This window comes from Sycon ciliatum, chromosome 2 (genome assembly GCF_964019385.1).
Source record: "Sycon ciliatum chromosome 2, ocSycCili1.1, whole genome shotgun sequence".
In the NCBI taxonomy this organism is placed as follows: domain Eukaryota; kingdom Metazoa; phylum Porifera; class Calcarea; order Leucosolenida; family Sycettidae; genus Sycon; species Sycon ciliatum.
The window spans coordinates 11512845-11521615 of record NC_088644.1 but is presented as its reverse complement, the minus strand read 5'-3'; positions in this window follow the sequence as shown (position 1 = coordinate 11521615).

Here is an 8771-nt window from a genome sequence, read left to right as displayed (position 1 = left end):
CTTAACCTTGGCAACACGACGCTTACCATCTCGACCAGGGAATAACTCGATGATCCGTCCCAAACGCCAGAACTGTTTGCGCTTGGTATCATCGAGAACAAAGACAACATCACCCACAGCTAAAGGGCGCGACATGGTCTGTTGGTGTTTGTTCAGCTGACTTAGGTACTCCACCTCCCAACGATTCTTGACATGCTCCAGTGTCCGACTGAGGTAACGCAATCTCGATGACATCTGCGCAGCGTCCAGGGTACCTGCTGGCTTCTCTGACGACATCCAGATGTCACCCATCATCATTGCAGGGGTTACTGGTGGCTCATCCAGGCTATCAGACACATAAGTTAGCGGACGACTATTCACCACTGCTTCAACCTCATACAAGAGGGTCTCAAGCTCCTGGACCTTCAGAAACGCTGTTCCCATTACCTTTTTCAAGGCACTCTTCACTGTACCAACCATTCGCTCATAGAAGCCTCCATGCCATGGTGCAGCTGGAGGATTGAACATCCATGGCACACCCAGTTTGTCAGATGCGGCCTTGAACGTTGTAGCGTTGTCAGACCTGATCCGAGACGGCAAACTACGTCTCGCGACAAACTTCCGAAATGCCATCAAGAATGACTCGGTACTTAAACTATCGACCACCTCCAAGTGAACTGCTCTGGTGGTGGCACACACAAACAATGCTATCCATACCTTCGGAGATGACTCACCACGGCGCACGTACAACGGACCAGCATAGTCGACGCCGGTAGTTGCGAACGGCCTCTCGTGAACAACTCGGTCTTCCGGCAGCGGCGGGCAGACTTCTGAGGCAGCCTTAGCCTTGTAGCGGCGGCATGTAACACATCGCTGAGTAATGTTGCATAGCGCCCGTCGACCACCGATAATCCAGAATTTCTGACGGATGAACGACAAGACTCCTTCTACACCTTGGTGCATCCTTTCAACATGCATTTTCTCCAACAGCAACTCGGTCAGATGATGTTTGCCTAACAGGACTGGGTGCTTGGCTCCATACGCCAACTCGCTGTGCTGAAGTCGTCCCCCGGCTCTGAGCACTCCATGCTCATCCAGAAACGGTGCAAGCTGATACACCTTCGACCCAGGCTTCACTGGTTGACCTTGCTTGATCAGCTCAAGATCCTCAGCGAAACATGCGGCTTGAACGATGCGGTACAATACGTTGTCTGCTGCAAAATAGAGTTCAGCACGAGGCTCAGCGTGCTTCCACTGCAACATCCGAGTCACCATGCCCTGTGCCCTCGACCATTTACTGAATCGGAGCCACCATTCCTTATCAGATTCTCGACTACAGGTGGTGGCTGACACTCGTACTTCTACACTGGACTCATCTGTAGCTGCGGTTGAGGATGCGGTGGGCCAGTCATTGGGCTCCGTGATCCAGGTTGGTCCGCCCCTCCAGAACGGACTACGGATCTGCTGTGCACTACTCCCACGCGACGGTAAATCTGCTGGGTTGTGAAGGCCTGGGCAATGGTTCCACACAATGCCGACCTTCTTCGATATCTCTTGGACTTGACTGACGCGGTTAGCCACAAATGTTTTCCATTTGTACGATGGATTACTGATCCAATGAACGGTAGTGAGACTGTCAGTCCAGCCATAGACTTGCGTGACGGTCACACGCAGCTCCTTCACCACAAACTCAGCGTAGCGAGCCGCTAGACATACTGCTTGTAACTCAAGGCGGGCTAACGTGGGTGGAGACACGGGTACCACTTTGGCCTTGGCAAATACCAAGTGTGACTGTCCATTGACGACTGCATACAAACAACATCCAAACGCTTTCTCACTGGCATCGGCGAAGGCATGAAGCGCAATTGGCGTGTCAAGATTGCAGCAAATCCAACGTGGTATGTCAATGCTCACCACTTCGGCCAACTCTCCCCACCATTGCGCGCATGTGGCTGCGATGCCATCAGGCAACTTATCATCCCAGTCGCCTCCGACTTTCCAGGCTTGCTGTAGCAGTATCTTTCCGGGCACAACTGCCGGTGCTGCTAGACCTAGCGGATCAAACACTGACGCAACACACTTGAGGAGGGATCGCCGGGTCCAAACAGACGGCCTATCGGACTCGCCTAGCGCTGCTATGCTGAGCAAGTCATCACTGGTTTTCCATTTCAGACCGAGAACTTTATCTCCGGCCTCTGGATCGCACGGGATTTCGTTGCCTCGCCACTTGCGTAACTCCATGCCAGCATCCGTAAGCACACGCACGCTGAACTCTTGCATCTCCTTAGCTTCCGAGGCATTTGAGACACTAGAGACCAAATCGTCAACGTAGAAACTCGTGAGCAAGAGATCAATACGATCTCGCTCTTTGGGTGCAGACAACGCCCGTAGCTCCTTCAAGTGATGCTGAATCACCGCAGTAAGCATGTACGGCGAGCAGTTTACGCCAAATGGCAGTTTCGTTAGCCTCCAGGTTAACAGTTCATCGCTGTCGCTTCGACCGGGCCACAAGAAACGCAGGAACGGACGGTCTTCGGGATTAACCGCGACCATGAAGAAAGCCTTGCGGATGTCCGCTTGCAGCGCGCTCTTATATTCACGGAACCGTAATAGCATACCTGCGAGACTCGGCAATAGCGACGGTCCAGGGTCAACCATGTCGTTCAACGACTTGCCATCTGGAGCCGTCGCCGAGGCATTGAACACCACTCTTAACTTCGTGGTTGCAGCGTGCTCGCGGAATACGCCATGATGCGGTACATAGTACCCGGCATCGCTCTCACATGGCTCCAGCTCAATTGCTCCAAGCTCGCGGTACTCCCTGATCAGCACATCATCATAGAGCGCACGCTTCCCATTCCTCTTCAGCTTTTCAAGAAGCCGCGTTGCGATGACTCTAGCTTGAGCAAAGTTATCCGTTGGCCGACGCTCATTTCGCCACAAGAGACCCACTTGGTACCCGCTGCCCTGGCGACATAGCGGGAAAGATGGCAGGTGCTGATGTTGTTCTGGAGGTTCGTCCAACTGCCATAGTTTGTCGATGTGGGCTGTGACACATGACACGGTCACCGGCTGACTGTTTCGACTTGGTGCAGACGCTGGACCAGATAATACATTACCTATCTCTGTGTTCCACACCGTCTCACCATTAACTTCCTTCTTGCTGTGCAGTACCGCGTTGATATAGTCTGCACCAATCAGCATATGTATTTCGTCTGATGTCCCTTGTTGAGGCTTGCCACTCAGCTCTACTCCCCAACTGTGCCACTGCGCAATGGTCTGCGGACTTGCGCACTTCAGGTCCAGCTGAAGTGTTGGTTTCACGAACGCGCGTACCCGAATGCTAGCGGAGCTACCCTGGATCGTGATGGCGTACTTATCCATGCGCTGTTGGGTTGGTTCCGCGCCGAACGGCTTCACCTCTACATTTTCAACCCCAACGTGTTCTGCATCGATTGCTGACACCAACGCTGCAGTCACGAATGACGCCTCAGCACCCGAGTCCAGGAACACGCGAACCTTCGCGTTTCGAGTTCTTCCCTCAACTCGTGCCACTCCGGTCATCAGCCGCACACTTGGCGAGTGTAGACAGCACGACCCAACATTCTTCTCCGTAACTATCTCAGTCGGTTTCTCCCGGCTGTAACCTGCTCTATCCAACACATCATGTATTAGCAGGTGGTGTTTCCTCTGGCATTTCGTGCATCTCGAGCCTGACCGACATTCTCTGGCCATATGGCCATACTTAAGGCAGTTCCAGCAGAGTCTCTCTCGCTGCAGAAAACCCTTTCTCCCTTCCTGTGGCAGCGACTTTAGCTGCTTCTCTGCATCTGCGACCGATATCGCCATGCACTGTGCCGACGCCGTGGGCCTTGGCACGGATCGTTCTACTGGCTTCCTGGCAGTATCACCCTGTCGTCCGTGCGCGACCTGGTAAGACGCGCCGTGCTCCTGTACCTGGCACAGTGACATCCCGTAGCACTGCCGTTCGACCAGGTACGTCTTCATCTCAGGTCCGCATTGCTCCAAGATTACCTGCTTTGCCATTGCTTGCAGCACCGGGGACATTTTTCCTATATCGGCGCTATACTTGGTGTCCACCTCGCCATCTTCTGTCATAGCGAGTGTGGCCCACACCTCTACCTCTCGGCAAACACGGACAACGTATTGATGAAACGACTCATCTGACCGCTGCTTGCCTGTCAGCAATGTCTTCCACGCTTTATCCGGAGTCTTTCCGAGCGAGGCAAGCAACTCTCGTTTTGCTTCCTCGTAATTATTGCATCCAATACATATCCTCTCCGCTTTGCTACCCGCTAGCGCAATGCGCAGTCGCAGCAGCCATTCGCTTTCTTCGAACTCGTTCTTGGAACAGATGTCCTCGAACAGGTCAAGATAACGCTTCAATGGCTGCGTTCCATCATATGAGGGGATTTTCATCACCGGTTGACGCCCACCGCTGTGACTGGGAGATTCCTCTGTACCTCCCATCGTGGCTTTACCCTCACCCTCCTGCGCATTGGCGATGTGCTCGTTAATCTCCTTTAGTGTTTTGGCAAACTCGGTGCGGAGCGCCTCCTCTCGCCGTCTGGCACTGCGCTCCTCACGCTCCGCGTACTGTTGGAGCCTCTGCTCCACATGTACCTTCAACAACTCGCCTTCTAATCCTAACCGCTCTCCATTGTCGATAAAGCTGGCTTCCAAATTGTTCCATAGTTCCTCTGCCATGCTCGCTCCTATCCTGGCGTGGTCGCCAAATGTTGTGAACCCTGCAAGATTCTCTAAATTGTCAGGATCGTACGACCACACGGCACGAGGACAACTCTTTTCCTTTACACAGTATATTTCACTTCATCTGATAATTAACAATGAACACTAATAACACCAGCTATTTATAGCATGCAAAAAACAGCGTACATGCAAAACATAAGCAGATAAAACTGGACATAACAGCGTATACAGCAAAACGCACACAACGCATATAGCGTATGCCATGCAGCAGCATCAGCGGTACGGCGGAGTCGAAATACAACATTTCAACGAATACAATGCCATAAGCGCGAAGGCCTTTCCCAATTGAGAACTGGTGGTTTACAACAATAGCCTTCCACATTTCGTGCCAGGAGGACATGCGATGTCATGCAATTCACAGCAAGTGCACTACATGGCGACAAGCGCAGCATGTGCTAGGGACCGGCGGATTCTGCTCGAAAAGGTGGCAGATTCTGCTCGAAAAGCAGTGAAATGGCAGAACCATACAAACCTTGTGGCGGGCAATTCCTCGAATTCTGCTCCATTTTTTATCCACATACCAAACATGCATGAAACTTACCAGAAAAAGTACCGAATTCTGCCAATTTTTCTGCCGGCAGAATCTGCCGGACCCTAGCATGTGCACTTAGGGACCATCGCAAAAGTTCGCAGAAGCCCCCGAAACGAAGACCGTGAGTTTCGGGCCTGACCCCCCTCCCTCCCCCCTCAAACGAAACGACATTCACAATATGGGCTTCATTATTTCACTTGGATGCTGCACACATAATAATTATTATAATAATTATACTACACAGCAGGGGTTCATAAACCCTATCATATCATCGGCCTATGAACCCCTGCTACTACTAGTACTAGTACTAGCAAGAGTCCATAAACCACGCGTTTTATGGACTCTTGGTACATATACTAGACTACACACAGTGTAGATCTACAGGCAGCCAGCTACGCGACACGCGCATGACTACGCGTCCTGACAAGCGATCTACGCCGGCTGTGATCATGGTGATGGCATGCTAATCTATATCAGCTCCTACATGTCGTCAATACTTTTTTGAATTGAAGCCCGGTTTGCGATTTTCGACACGACTCCCTCCCCCCCAAACGTATGCTCTTCGTTTCAGGGGCTTCTGCGAACTTTTGCGATGGTCCCTTACTGCGCTACATGCAAAACAGTCCAAATTGGCATATATAGCAGGGAGTAGTACAAATCCGTTGATCTCCGAGCTGCAGAGAGTGCTCAATGTCAGAGATAGAGCTTAGTACATAGCAGACTCAGCGGAGGACGTTCAGGTTGGTTGTAACTCTGAGTTTAATGCCGTTAGGCCGCAGGGAGTAGTATAATATGCTGTCCCCGGGGAAAATTGCGGAAAAAAATCGCAAAAAACGCGGGGGAAAACGCGGCATAATATGGCATAATTTGCGGTAAATATGCGGTGAATAATATTGATGTGCGGCAGTATGTAGTGAAATCAATCAGTTACAAGTCTCTGGTGTAAGCACTCGTCATATTTGAGTAAAAAGCCGCCACGATGAGACGTTGCTGACCGAACAGTGCACTGTGTGTACGTGTAGTGCAACAAAAAAGTTCAAAAAATGCGGGAAAATCGCGGAAAACGCGGTCTTTTAAAAAATCGCAAAAAACGCGGAAAAAACGCGGCCGCGGAATTGCAATTTTCCCCGGGGACAGAATATGATTGTACAGTAGCAGGATCGAACCAGCAACAACACACCCAAACTGTACATCGAACTGTACGATTGTACAAGCCAGCTATTAATAAATAATACTGTACCGTACCGTACCGTCGTACACGACTAACGGGTACTCGTTTGCTAACGGATCAGCAGCTAAACAGACGGGTACCCAGGTACCCGGATCACCCCTACTGGCCCTAGTTTTTGCTCGAATGGTTCACTGTTCGCTGCCAGCAACTGAGGCTGTGTTTACATGAGAAATTTCAACCCGGGTCGAGTTCAGCCCGGGTTGAAAGTCTGTACGATAGACAAAAGAGGTGAGCGTTTACATGAAGACAGTTGACCCGGATCAAATACTGATATGCCGCCAAAAGTCCACTTCTACAGTCCTGTATGGTCACATGAATCCGTTTCGCGCGAAATTTGCATGTGCAGCAACGGTGCCGTTCAAACCGGGCGCGAGATACGCACAGGAGTACGTTTGTACGATTTTCTTGACCCGGGTTGATTTCAACCCCCAAAAGGGGAGGGTTGAAATCAACCCGGGGCGAAATTTCAACCCGAGTCAAGCGCAATGCGTCATGTAAACGTGCCATTCATTTTGTGTATATGGTGGGTTGAAATCTGACCCGGGTTGAAACGCTTCATGTAAACACAGCCTAATACTTGGCGTAGAGTTTGAAACACGATTTCTCTTGACTTTGTTTCTTTCTAGCCAGCTCGATCCATTATTATTATTTTATTCATTTTACTAGGGTGTTTCCAACAGACCTATGTATGATTCATGTTGTCTTGCATAGAGGGTCTGACGGTAAACCTCCTTTAAAATATAATGGGTTGTTTTGTAAAAAGGCTCGTCTGAGGAAAACTAACTGTGTCGGCTTATAATTATTACTAAGAAGGAGGACTCGAACATCTTGAAACCCATAGACATAGAAAGAAATGAGGGAAAGGTGCAAGTGTGAGGAGATCTAACAAGCGCCAGTGAACGGTGTGGTGCGACAAAACCTGTAACGAGTTGTTGACGACCTACCTAAAACAGCCCAAGGTGTGAATTTTATCTGTTTCTGCTAAGCTTACAAAAGTAAGTATTAAACTAACTTTAATTGGGCTTCTTATTGTGAATGTACACACCTTCAAGCTTCTAACACATTCAACAACTTCACAAAGCATACACGTGACAAAATGAAAACAATCACCTGAATACACCACACGTCCTGACCAGTCTTGTTTTGTTCCATGAAGAATGATGCCGGGAACTCATCAGATGCCTGAGATGCAGCTGTTGAATGAAGTTACTGAATAATACTATTTTATACAGAAGATACTGGCGCAAGGTGTGAACACTCAACAAACTCACATGATTATGACACATTGTGACAAATCAACACAAACACAAAACTCAAAAGGAATAGTGCAGAATGGAGGTGTTATGAACCCAACCAGGCACAACTACTAGTATCACATGTGCTAAGTAACAATGAGACTTGAAGAGAGGTGCACAAAATGTTGCGTTTACACTTACTTTATATTTTACACGTCACAAATTGTACAACGTCATCTCTATCAAAAGACATAACCCCCTGGGGGTTATATAGTGCTACTATGAATTGACGGACGGAAACCACAAATTGTGATATACATACATGTAATTATAATAATTTTAATTATGATGTAGAATGCCAAAACCAAGCGGAATAACATTTACCAAAATATGATCTAGTGCAAGTCCTGATACCAAGAGTCCATAACCGATGGGTTATGGACTCTTGCTGATGTATGTAATCAAGCACGCTCAGGAGCTAGGAGGTCATGATGGCTGAATCTTGCCCGAGCCTGCAGCCCAAGGGCCGTAGGCCCGAGCCGAGGGCTGCAGGCAAGGGCAAGATTCAGCCATCATGACAGACAGAGCGTGCTTGATTTGATTTCTTACTGCGCGAAGGAACATATTAGGGAAGGTCAAAGGTGGAAAGGTCGAAAGGTCGAAAAATTATTCCCGAAACGACGTCAAACGGTCCGAACATTCCCGAAATGACGTCAAACGGTCCTGATGGCCTGATTATGCCCGCGGCGGGAAGACAGTCTATTGGCCATGGCCCCGGCAACGATCACGTGTCATGTAAGAAACTGATATAGTGATAGCTAGCTACTACAAAACACTGTACTATGTATGTAATCAAGCACGCTCAGGAGGTCATGATGGCTGAATCTTGCCCGAGCCTGCAGCCCAAGGGCCGTAGGCCCGAGGGCTGCAGGCAAGGGCAAGATTCAGCCATCATGACAGACAGAGCGTGCTTGATTTGATTTCTTACAGCGCGAAGGAACAT